Source organism: Rhipicephalus sanguineus, chromosome 7 (assembly GCF_013339695.2).
Source record: "Rhipicephalus sanguineus isolate Rsan-2018 chromosome 7, BIME_Rsan_1.4, whole genome shotgun sequence".
Taxonomy (NCBI): domain Eukaryota; kingdom Metazoa; phylum Arthropoda; class Arachnida; order Ixodida; family Ixodidae; genus Rhipicephalus; species Rhipicephalus sanguineus.
The window spans coordinates 51648869-51661726 of NC_051182.1; the positions used below are offsets into that span (position 1 = coordinate 51648869).

The window sequence follows — 12858 nt, forward strand, 5'->3', positions numbered from 1 at the left end:
CTCCAGGTAGCTAAACGGTCTTCGGGCTGTCTGAAGTCTTAACGCGACACCACTATTATTGCTGTACACATACACTTCGCCACAACAGCAAAGCAATTTATGCGATAAAAAATTGGAATATTATATGAAGTAAGGCTAGCAGCTACCTCCTTTGGATCCGATCCCGCACAACTCTAGAAAAAGCTGGTGTAAGTGAATATGGCCGCTCCATGGAGCGAAGCGGACTTCGTACTGCCTTACGTCTCAACGCGATGTAAGCGTGAGAGCACAGCATGTATACGGGTGCCCAAGCCGTCCACTGATGCACTGTTGGAAAATAAATCTGTCTTGCTCTTTTCTGTGACCCTTGATTGCACATATACCACTCTCTTTGAAGAATTACGTGAATTCTTTTGGTGGCTGAGAGTGGGTGCACTCTATGAGTGTAGCTTAACTCTCTTAGGAAGAGTGGAATGACTCTTATCTGAAGGATCACATTGCTACTGCTGAGGGAGGGAGACGATTGTCGTCGGTAACTCTGCTGAGTGGGTCGAATGAGACACACCGAACCTTCAAGCGACCCCATAACTGTTTTGTAATAGACGTGACTCAGAGCCAGACGCTCAGCAACAGAACAAATGGTTTATTGCGCGTTCCGATAAATAGCGGCAAGCAGATGACGTCATTGGCACGTGGCTCGCGCGCGTCTCAACACAAAAGGCGGCGCTTGGTGCCGCGTCGTAACATTCCTCCGTTTTAAGTTTGAATATATCACAATGTCTCTAAACACTGGAACCAAAGCGATCTTGTCAGCTCGGGTCTCTCGGGCGTGTAGAGAGTACTTGGGCTGACCATGCCGGGCTTCACGTCGACAGGTGCTTGTACCGGAGGAAGCCGGAAGAGGTAGTCAGGTAGTAGCTCCGAAGCATTCTCAACTGCTAGCCTAGCTTCGGTTCTCGGTGCACGCCTCAACCGTGCCGCATGAGAATGGCAAACATGCGCTATATAGTGAACTAGGTGCCATGGCATGAAGGACTGCAGTTGCCTCAAAGGCAAACAAGCTTCGATGTAGCAGCTGTTTGCCGGCTACATCGCATTACATCGATCTTCACAGTGCGCGGGATCTGCCGTATTTTTATCTATCTATCTATCTATCTATCTATCTATCTATCTATCTATCTATCTATCTATCTATCTATCTATCTATCTATCTATCTATCTATCTATCTATCTATCTATCTATCTATCTATCTATCTATCTATCTATCTATCTATCTATCTGGCCGCCTACGTCTAGGCGCTCTCCTGGTCGTCTCCATAAGTTGTAATACACCAAAATTTGCATTGTAGGCGATCAGTGTATGGCAAACACGATTCAGTGGTCGTAACATGAATAGCGCAAAACGCCTGTCGCGTACGTAATGAAATCCTTTCCCTCGATAATGCGTGGCAAATACCCGTATGTCACAGTTTATCTACTCGGGGCATGTGCGCAGGTGATTCAGTCTCAGATAACACATTAACGGCGAACATACACATTGAAACGCTAGGCAAGTGATGGAGCTGAAGAACACCCCTGGGAGACGCTCGACTACCATCCACTCATCCTGGTGGTCCGCCAGAATGACGCAGTGTTCTCTTCATTTTATATGAGGCTGGGCGATGGCCTCATGCTGACCGAGGACGACGTAATATTGATTGAGAGCCGCTTTGTGACACGCGAAGAAGCCGCCGCTAAGTGCCCTGACGGCATACGGCTATACTACCGAAATGAGGACGTCAACCGCTATAACGCACGTTGGCTCGACGCTGCGGACAACGTGTTATAGCCAGGTATGCGACAGCATACCTGGCTATAACAACTAGCAGGTACACAGGAATGCCCTGACCAAGGTGACCTACATGAACGCAAGAGACATGCGTAGCCTGCCGGCCTAAGTGAACCTGAGTATCGGCAAGCCCTACATGCACAAATATAGAACTGCGCAACAAGATAGACGAAAAGACAAATGATCACACAAACATTTTCTTTTCGTCTGCCTTGTTGCGCCGTTCGAAATCCATGCATCAGTACCAACTCGCCCAATTGTCAGTGCTCCTCAAGCCGTAGATAAGTACGGCCAACATCGACGCAAGCGACGGCCTCGTTAATGGAAACATGGACGCCTCGTGGCGCATCCAGCGTGACGAACACGGCAACCTCTTGCACTATGGCCTGAATTTCTGACGTCCACGGTAGGCATTCTCGTCCCAGCCAGGGCGAAACACATCTTGAATGAGTTGAGCGCATATGAGGACACGGACAGAAGGAAGAGACGTACACACACTGGCGCTACTAACAACAATGGTTTATTTCCTTGAGGTGAATTTCCTTGTTTGTTATCAAATTGTTGTTTTTTATGAAAGAGTGTTCACGTGACTGTCGTGCGCGAAAGTGATATATGAATCGGCAGGAGAACGAAATAAACCATTGTTGTTAGTAGCGCCAGTGTGTGTACGTCTCTTCCTTCTGTCCGTGTCCACGTATGCGCTCAACTCATTCAAGTATGACCAACCAACAAGCCCGCATCGCCACCCTCGTCGAAACACATCACTACCGCACACCCTCAATAGAATTGAAATGGGTGCCCTTGGGACTGGGAACCACCGCAACCTCGACATACGCCAGAAAAGTATCTCTTGCAAGAGGGCACAGTTTTCCCTGAGGCAAGCAAACGCCATAACAAAATATAGGTCACAAATGGCCACACACGACCAGGTAGACTTCGGACACGATAAGCGCCATCCACTGCAGCTGTACTATGCAGCACTTTCCCAGGCTACCAGCTTTGACGGGGTATGCCTGTGACAAATTGGCGCATAATAAAGCGCGCGCGAGGCTGTTTTCAGCTGGCTACGACACAGAACGGCGCGAACCGCTCGCCCAAGAAGCGCGAAAAGACGAAAAAAACAAGCATCAAAAGACGCCGGCGCGACGCATCCTCCTCACCCACAGGAGCCAGACACAGACAACGCGATCTACGCCCGGCAAAGCCTGCATCTTTCTAGAAGAAAAGGGTGACGCATCCGCGAGCGATGCCGCCGCGATTCGAACATACGAGAAAGCTCTCGCCCTTTCTCTAGCCTTAGCTGTACTGCACGCCGAAGAACCCTCCCGACGTTTCTAGAAACCGGGGAAGAAGGGATAAAAGCGTGCGAACGACGAGAGTCAAGGCAGGGAGTCGAGACAGGAGTCGAGAAGTCCGTGAAGGAGTGAGTGAGTCAGTCGCCCGGTGATGGTGAAGTTATGCTACGTGTGGCTTCGTTAGCCAAAGAAGACGTGTTTATGATGGTGTGCGGTCAGTTGATCGTCGATTTGGAAGAATCCGATGACGACACCGTGTGAGCCGTGACAAGTCACGACGACGGTTGAGCTACGACGATCAACGCTGGAGCTGGCGTGAGTGTTTCCTTGAAGAGAAGCATTCGATTACCGTCCAAGTATTGCGGACTGGATACGCCATTGTATATTCAGGACTTTAACGGCCATTGAATAGTTGTAATGCATGCGATCGCATTTGTAGCGTGTGATCTGTTTGTTTAGCTCCCGTTGTGTAAACACCATCTGAGTAATATTGTGAAGTTGTAACTGGTACCAGCCGAGTGTGCACGTGTTTGTGTTATTGGGTATTGCCTTAACTGAGAATATATTTCGTTTTCGTTTGTGTTATCGACTCTCGGCTCTGACTTGGTCTTTGGACCACAACCGGCGTTCGCTGGCGCACCAAAGGACCAACTCTAAATTGTCCGCGCTTTCGTGGTGCGTTTTCGGAGGGCCTTGACGTCAGCCCTTAGAATCCGCCCGGCGATTGCAATCCCCATTAACGGGATTAGTGACAATTATTCTGGCGTCCGCGACACAGGACCTTTTTGGTGCACAGTGTGTCCAAAGTAGGGAGCAAGAGCCTTGAGACGTTGATAGTGCTTGCGAACGATTTTTGAGTGTTGCACCGCGTTCTCGCTAACCTGTGTGCATAGAGTGTTCTGGAATTCGAAGTTAGGCAGAAATTTTCTGCACGCGGCTAGGTTTTGTTGACTGGCATCATGGATCTCGAGAAATTAGTTGCTCTTGGTGAGAAGATGGGCCTTTCTGGGGCCGAACTTCGAAAGTGGGTGAGCCAAAAGGAAAAGGAGGCGGTTGAAAGAGAGATTGGCAGCTGAAAGGGCCAAGGAAGAAAGAGAGGCGAAAGAGAGACAGATGCAAGCTGAGATGGCTGAGAGAGAAAGGTAACGGCAGCACGAATTGGAACTCGAACGGCTCCGTTTGCAGCAGCGCGCTGAAACTCCCGTCCAGACTAGAGTCGAGAGCAGTGAAAGGGAAGATCATAGCTTCCAATTGAACCCAAGCAAACTGCTTGTGGCGTTTGATGAGAGGAAAGATGACCTTGATGCATACCTGCACAGGTTTGAGACGATGGCTAGAAGCCAAAGTTGGCCGGAGCAGCAATGGGCACCTGCTTTGAGCACTTGCTTGAGTGGCGAAGCGCTCAGTGTGTACGGTAGGCTGACACCTACCGATGCAGCTGATTACACGAAAGTGAAAGCTGCTTTGCTGAAGCGATTTCGATTCACCGTGGAAGGCTTCCGAGATCGGTTCCGCACGGGAAAGCCAGCTGATGGCGAGACGGCAACGCAGTATGCCGCGCGACTCAGCCATTATTTTGACAGGTGGATCGAACTTTCAGAGACGGCACAGGAGTACGGTGAGCTTAGAGAGCTTCTCATCAGAGAGCAATTTCTCACCAGTTGCCACCCGAGCCTGTCGCTGTATCTGAAAGAGAGGAGAGCTAAATCGCTTGAGGACATGCTTGAGTTGGCAGATCAATTTAGAAGCGCAAGGTGGGACGAATCCGGCCAAAGTAAAAAAGGAGGTTGACGAGGAGTCGAAGAAATCGGCACCTGAAGAAAACAAGCGTGCACCGGAGAGTGTTCCGCGATGCTTTCTGTGTAACCGCGTGGGTCATCGCGCTAACAGTTGTCGGACCAACTTCTCACGCCCCAGTGCGATGAAGTGTTTTAAATGTTGTCAGACTGGGCACAAAGCCGACGCATGTCGAAGTGATGTGAGTAAAGTCCACCAAGCAGCTTGTGCGTATGCCCCGCCAAACGAGGAAACAGAAGCGATCAAAGATGAATTGGCCGATGTGAAAAGCGGGAAGGAGATGCATTTCATTGCTGCTGCGGTGACAACAGACTCAACTAAAAGAATGCCGACACTTAAGGGGAAAGTTGGTGGAAAGGAAGTCACAGTACTAAGAGATAGTGGATGCACCACGGTTATCGTACGAAAGAAATTGGTCCGAGAGAGTGATTTCACAGGCAATGCACTACCGGTTCGCCTGCTTGATAGTTCTATTCGAATGCTTCCTGAAGCCACGATTGAGGTAGAGACCCCTTACTTCAGCAGGAGAGTTACTGCCCTGTGCATGAATAACCCCCTGTTTGACCTAATCGTGGGAAACATCGACGGAGCTCGAGGGCCATACGATCCTGAACGTTTGGGAGAAGCCCCGAAGATGGAGCCCTCGTCAGTTCGGTAACCGCGACAAAAAGGAAGCGCGGAAGGGAATCCCATGAAGGATGCCGCCCGAGCTCAAACTGAGGCCGAGGTATCACGGAATATCAGTGAGGAGGCACCAACGGTCGCTGTACCGCCCGTGAAGACGCGCCGAGCAGGTGATGTTGCCACCAAGCGGCCACCACCACCGGTGAGTGGAATGATGACGAAGGTGGTCGCCCAGGCAAAACACCACGACGCGCAGAAGTTGGCGATGCACCGCGAACGTTCTAACGAACGCGACCACGCCTTGCCGGTGTCGAATGTGTCGACGGCAGCAGAGACGCCCCCCCCCGGCACCGTCAAATGGAACGGCTCGCAAGAAAAAGAAGAGAAACAAAAAGAGAGCGAGCGAGCACCGAAAGAAGGGGCGCAAGCGCGAGTCTGAACAGGACAGGGTGTTGGGGCTGAATTTGTTTGAAGTGTTTTGAGTTTGAGTGAGTTGTGTTATTATATCCTGCGGGAAGTGTGTATGGCTAGTGAGCCCGAGTGTCGTTTGCTTAACATTATGTGTACAATGGTATTGATATAATTTTATATGCATTATAATTGCAAAGCTTTGTGCGTTCGCATTGTTTATATGAAAAGTATGTTGGTGTGTTGTACTTATGCACTTATGTTACCTTTCATATGTCATGACATTGAAATGCCCTGTGAATTATATCGATATTTCTATTGTGAATGTGACGTGCATTTTGTGTGGACTGAGTTATGGACTCTGTCTGTGGGACATTTTTTGGATGTGTATGTGCGCGCTAATTTGTGTTGTTTGAATATTATGTGATAATATTCTTAAAGTGGGGGGCAGTGTCACGAATGAGCGCGTAATAAAGCGCGCGCGAGGCCGCTTTCAGCTGGCTACGAGACAGAACGGCACGAACCGCTCGCCCAAGAAGCGCGAAAAGACGAAAAAAACAAGCATCAAAAGACGCCGGCACGCCGCATCCTCCTCATCCACTGGAGCCAGACACAGACAACGCGATCTACGCCCGGCAAAGCCTGGATCTTTCTAAAAGAAAAAGGGTGACGCATCCGCGAGCGATGCCGCCGCGATTCGAACATACGAGAAAGCTCTCGCCCTTTCTCTAGCCTTAGCTGTACTGCACGCCGAAGAACCCTCCCAACGCTTCTAGAAACCGGGGAAGAAGGGATAAAAGCGTGCAAACGACGAGCGTCGAGGCAGGGAGTCGAGACAGGAGTCGAGAAGTCAATGAAGGAGTGAGTGAGTCAGTCGCCCGTTGATGGTGAAATTATGCTACGTGTGGCTTCGTTAGCCAAAGAAGACGTGTTTATGATGGTGTGCGGTCAGTCTATCGTCGATTTGGAAGAATGCGATGACGACACCGTGTGAGCCGTGACAAGTCACGACGACGGTTGAGCTACGACGATCAACGCTGGAGCTGGCGTGAGTGTTTCCTTGTAGAGAAGCATTCGATTACCGTCCAAGTATTGTGGACTGGATACGCCATTGTATATTCAGGACTTTAACGGTCATTGAATAGTTGTAATGCATGCGATTGCATTTGTAGCGTGTGATCTGTTTGTTTAGCTCCCGTTGTGTAAACACCATCTGAGTTATATTGTGAAGTTGTATCTGGTACCAGCCGAGTGTGCACGTGTTTGTGTTATTTGTATTGCCTTAATTGAGAATATATTTCGTTTTCATTTGTGTTATCGACTCTCGGCTCTGACTCGGTCTTTGGACCACAACCGGCGTTCGCTGGCGCACCAAAGGACCAACTCTAAACTGTCCGCGCTTTCGTGGTGCGTTTTCGGAGGGCCTTGACGCCAGCCCTTAGAATCCGCCCGGCGATTGCCAACGCGATTAACGGGACAAGTGACAATGCCTCACCATGATTAAAGGTGACTTCAGGTTTCGACATGTCGCCGGCTCTATGGACATAGTCTGCCGACGACATGACCCGGGTATCAAAGAGGCCTTTGGACATTGTCTTGGCCCAGGCTACCACCTTCATTCGGTGCCACAACGATAACAATCATCCCACGCTCGCCACTCTCAACGTACATACTATGCACGACCTCGAAAGAGACGTTCTCTCCCAGAAACTGACGTTAGCACTTTCTGAAACCTGGAGCGATGAGCACACTGAGTCGTCCACAGCAAGCAGCTTCAGTGCAGATCAGTAGGCGTGGACACATATATGAACACGGCGATGCGCAACCTCAACCTAGGCCGCATGCCACTTCAGTGGCCGCGAGACACAGAAGAAACACAGACAAGGCGCGGAATCGACGAGGTCTGCGTTGCGCCCATCAGTTACAATAAGACAATGCGCTCGCCCCCATCTACGTGAGTACTGCCGAGCACCCCTTCCACACATGCACACGGGCTCGTGAAACGTGCGTGTGTTCTCCACCATAACGGACAAGTAAAAGCACTACATATCGGCTTACCGCATCAGGTGTTGGTAATACCTGCATTGTTGCTGGCATCTTTACGCAATTGTAAACAACTTGTTATATAACATACGCGCGACTGTTCAGCATATGTGTGTGTGCGTATACCATTCGCGCCTATCTTTAGCGTCATTTTGTAACGTTTCGCTTTATAAAAAAATACGTCAGATTCACCTTCCCTCCGCATGTTTCGCATTACATCGATTCCCACGGTACATGGCATCTGCCGAATTTTTCTCTTTATTTTTTCTGTTCTTCCCCTCTTTCTTTTCCTCTCTTCTCTCAGCTTTTTCTGTCTTCTTTGTTTGTGCTTACTTATATTTCCTTCTCTCTCTCTATCTATATATTTCGTTTTTTTGCCCCTTCTATCTTTGTATCTATTTCTTCCCTTCCTTTCTCTCTCTCTTCGATTGTGTCTGTTTCTCTCTTACTCTCACTATCTGCTTTTCTTTCGCTCTGTTTTTCTCTTTCTAATTTTTTCTGTCAGTCTTTACTCTGTCGCCTCCCCTTTCTCTCCTCGTCACCCTAGCTTCCCTTCCCCACCCCTTTGCTATACTGTACTATGGAAGCCTATGCTATCCTCTGCTAGTGTGAGTGGATAGCGAAATAGTTCCGACGCTCGCCTTCTGATCATGGGTACACGGGTTTGAATCCCGCCTCGCCAAGAATTTTTTTTTTAACACGAAAGTGTTTTATGCCGGGGTCCACCAAGACTTCAGTGACGTATTTCCGTCACGGAAATGACGTCGAAAAAATATACATAATCAGATGGCAAAGAAAAAATCGTACCGTCAACGGGCATCGAACCCACGACCGCTCGCTCCGCAACAACAGATGCCGGGCACGCTATCCGCTGTGCGCCACGGTCACAGACTCTGGAGGCTTTACGAACGCGCCTTTTATATCTACCACTCTCCCGGTCGGCTAGGTGGTGCTGATTTCTGGGAGTGGTAAGGTAAAGTAATTCGTTATTGCTGTGACCTCCGCGACTAGCACCTGCAACGCGCTTACGCGTCCGTCCCATTCGGCGCCGGATATTAGGCAAATGCCTATTTTGTTCATTACGCCCCTATGGCGCCATTTTCATATATGAGCATGAATTAAAGGCTAAGGAGGGCTTTTATAGTGTTTCTATAGTGCCTATAAATGCCTATTTTTGGCGTTCGTGCCTATATGCATACAAGGGCCTATAAATGCCTATTTTCAAAACCTGGCGCCTATTTGATCATTATTTAAATAAAGTTTCGCTTCCCGGTTCACTTTGAGCCCGTTATTCATGCAACCACGCATCATTGGCTGTGCGGAACTCTATGGAGTTCAACCTAGTCCTTGAGTTCAAACAACTCCCGGGAAACAACCGAAAGCAGCAGTGAAATGGGGCGCACCGGCGAGCATACGCCGCCGCGCTGACATGGCGCGAGGGGTTGCCGAATGCGAAAATGCGGAGAGCCATCAGGGGAGAGTGAAGAGCAAAAGAGGAAAGGAAAATGTGCTGTGCACGCAGCTCTTGTTTAGTTTGCAGTTTACTTTTTTAGCCTTTCTCTACCGAAGACGAGCTGAGCTTGCCGCAAGGAGGTTTCAAAAGAAATTTCAAAAGAAATCAACCGGAAAGAAATTCGGCAGGTTCCACGCGTTGTGCGAATCTGTTTCATTCGAAGCAGTCTGCGAGTATTTCGATGCTGTATTTTATGGCTTTGAGCCGAGCGTTACGAGGTGGATGAACGTGTTCTTGTAAAGGAAGTAGCTGTGTGCACATCGTGGGCTTACAAGACACGTCAACAACACTGGCGTTTAAAGGGCAACTTTATGGTGCAAACGTAACGTCAGCCCTCACGTTAGAGTACATAGGTCAGTATTATCCAAACTAAGTGCATTCATGGTGCAACCATGTGGATATCATACGTAACTTTCGTTAATGTATTCATCTGGGGTCGAGCAATGCTTCAATATAGCTTGCTGAAACATGGGAATAAAATGTAATGTTTATTACACTGCTAAAAAACGGAGCCAACACTGGAACCATAGACGTTAATCTGATATGACGCCTGTATCGTAGGAGTTCATACGTACTGTGTACTGCTTTCTTGCAAAATTAGATAGCCAGCACCACAACCACACTTGACGTTGCACCGCCATTAATAGGCTGTTTTTACAAACCAGTCTAAGAGAGAGAGGTTTATTTATAGAAAGGCAGAGAGGTCGGCCTGAGCGAGATTATGCTCTAGCCTGCTACTCTACACCGGGGGTGGGGAAAGGGGAGAAAAAAGGATGATGGATGACGATGGTAAGTAAGAGAGGTGAGTATGTACAGTCCCGTCTAGGTGGTGCAGTGCTATAGCCGCGCATCCAGTCCAGTGGCTTGTAGGAAAGCTGCAACCGCTCTTATGACTACAGTTGTGCTGTTGGCGTCAGGCCATGGGCCCAACACCACCTCATCAGTTAATGGCCTATTATGCACTCCTTCAGTCGAGGAAATCAGTTTCTGTCGTTCGCGTGCGTATGCTGGGCAGGTACAAAATATGTGCTCAAGTGTTTCTGGCACTTGACAGTGATCACAGTTGGGACCGGTGTCACTGCAGCCGATGATATGTGCATAACGTCTTGTGAAGGCCACACCAAGACGAATTCGGTGAATCATACTTGTGTTGTGTGGTTTTAATTTACGAGGCATACAGAACCTCATTTCGGGGTCCCATTTGTGTAATCGCCGGTGTCGTCGCTCCGGTTTCGTCCAGTGCTCAAGTGTGAGGTCACGCATTACGTACCGAAGCAGGGCGTTCGTGTCTGGCCGTGAAAACGCAGTGCGCACTTCAGGGCCACTGGTCAAGGCTCCTTTAGCTTCGGCGTCTGCGTCTTCGTTTCCCATTATGCCGCAGTGGGCAAGAATCCATTGGAAGGTGATGAGGTCGCCATTTGTTGAAGCAACGTGAAGAAGCTCCATAATTTCTATAGCTAAAATATAGTATGGACCTTGTCTCATGACGCAATTAAGGGTTTGCAAAGCGGGTTTCGCATCGCAGAATATTGTCCATGTACGAGGTTGTTCTCCAGAAATGAATCTTATTGCCTACCGGATAGCAACAAGCTCTGCGGCAGTTGATGTGGTCTTGCGGTCTATTTTGTACCGTCGAGATATAACCATTTGTGGGATGACAAAGGAAGGAAGGAAGGAATACGAAAAGGAGAAGGCAGGGAGGTTAACCAGACAGCAGTCCGGTTGGCTACCCTACGCCGGGGGAAAGGGAAGGGGAGTAGAAAGATGGGAGAGACAGAGAGAGAGGGGGGAGCGAAAAAAAAAATTGGAAATGATCAATAAATGCACTGACGCGTATGTGGCGGCGGCACTGTAAAAATAGTCACAAGCGCTCACAAGCGTTCACACAGGCCCGTAGTCTTTAAAAAGCACAAAAGTGCTTTAACTGCCTTGTGGGCCGACGAGCGATGGGGACGGTGCTCCAGAAGCATCTGCACGGAGAGCGGCCGATCGTCCAATCGTCGCATCGCATTAGAAAGAGTTCGTCTTTCGGAGGCAAATCGAGGGCAGCGGCATAGCAGATGATCAATGTCTTCCTCAGTACTGCAGACCTCGCATGCCGCACTGTCGGTGATTCCAATTAATGTTGTGTATGCCTTCGTGAAGGCGACTCCCAACCAAAGCCGACAAAGAAGTGAAGCTTCACGTCGACGAAGTCCGGATGGAGGTCGGAGTTCCAGCGTAGGGTTTATTTGGTGGAGTCTCGTACGTCGTATACTTGGCATGTTCCATTCCGCCAAACAGAGACTACGTGCCAGGTGACGAAGCTGCCTCGCAGCGTCTGTCCTGGAAAGAGGAATCGGAACGGTTTGTCTCTTCTTGATGGGATGTGCGAGCAGCGTTGTCTGCGGAAACATTGCCACTGATCCCGCAATGACCAGGTAGCCACTGAAAGTCAACCTCGTGGCCTTTTTCTTTGACGCGGTGATGAATCTTGAGAGTTTCGTACGTAAGCTGTTCATGGCATCCGCGTCGGAGAGGAGACCGCAGGCACTGTAACGCCGGTTTCGAGTCGGAGAAAACAGCCCATCTGCTCGGTTTCTCCGAATCGATGTACTCTAGGGCACAACGCAGAGCCGTAAGTTCGCCGCCGTAGATGTAGTTACATGGGATATTTGAGTCGTAGGGTTATTTCTCGTGCTGGTATCACCACCGCACCGCCGGAACTGGATGTCGTGGTCGAACCCATCGGTGTAGATGTGTACGTGGTTACTGTAGGTTTCGTGCAAGAAAAGTAGGCTCAATTGTTTTAGTGCTGGGGTGGATAAAGCTGATTTCTTCTGCAGCCCTGGAATTGTTAGGCGTACTTGTGGAAGGTACATGCACCACGGAGGAAACACCGGCTTCTCCGCGGGCGCATACCCTGATGTGAACGATGCGCGATGAGCGTAGACAGTTGCGCTAAATGTCGTACGGGGCCTTTCCGCAGCGAGGCTTGCCAGGTGGTGGGAAGGATTCCTGGCATATTGCCTGAGGTAAGTGCGCATGGTCTCAACGGTGATGTGCGTCGTGATTGAGTAGTCCTGAGCAATTGCAATGGTTTCAGCCGTTGAAGTGCAGCGTGGTAAACCAAGGCATATCCTAAGAGCCTGAGCTTGAATGCCTTGTATCGTACGAAGGTTAGTTTTGCAGGTATTGGCTATTGCAGGTAGGCTGTATCGCAGGAACCCGATAAGTAATACCCGGTACAGCTGCAACATAGAGTGTATGGATACTCCCCAACTTTTTCCTGCGAGGAACCTGAACAGGTGACAGATAGCGTTCAGCCGCTTTTTCACATAGTTTACGTGAGGAGTCCAAGACAGGATGACAAAGGCTGCAGCAGAGGTAC

General features: G+C 49.4%; 1 protein-coding gene across 1 annotated transcript in view; it reads right to left on the reverse strand.

Moving 5' to 3' along the window:
• LOC119399439 (cytochrome P450 6a8) overlaps positions 1 to 12858 on the reverse strand; it is a 462184-nt gene that overhangs the window by 387056 nt on the left and 62270 nt on the right. The window lies entirely within an intron of this gene.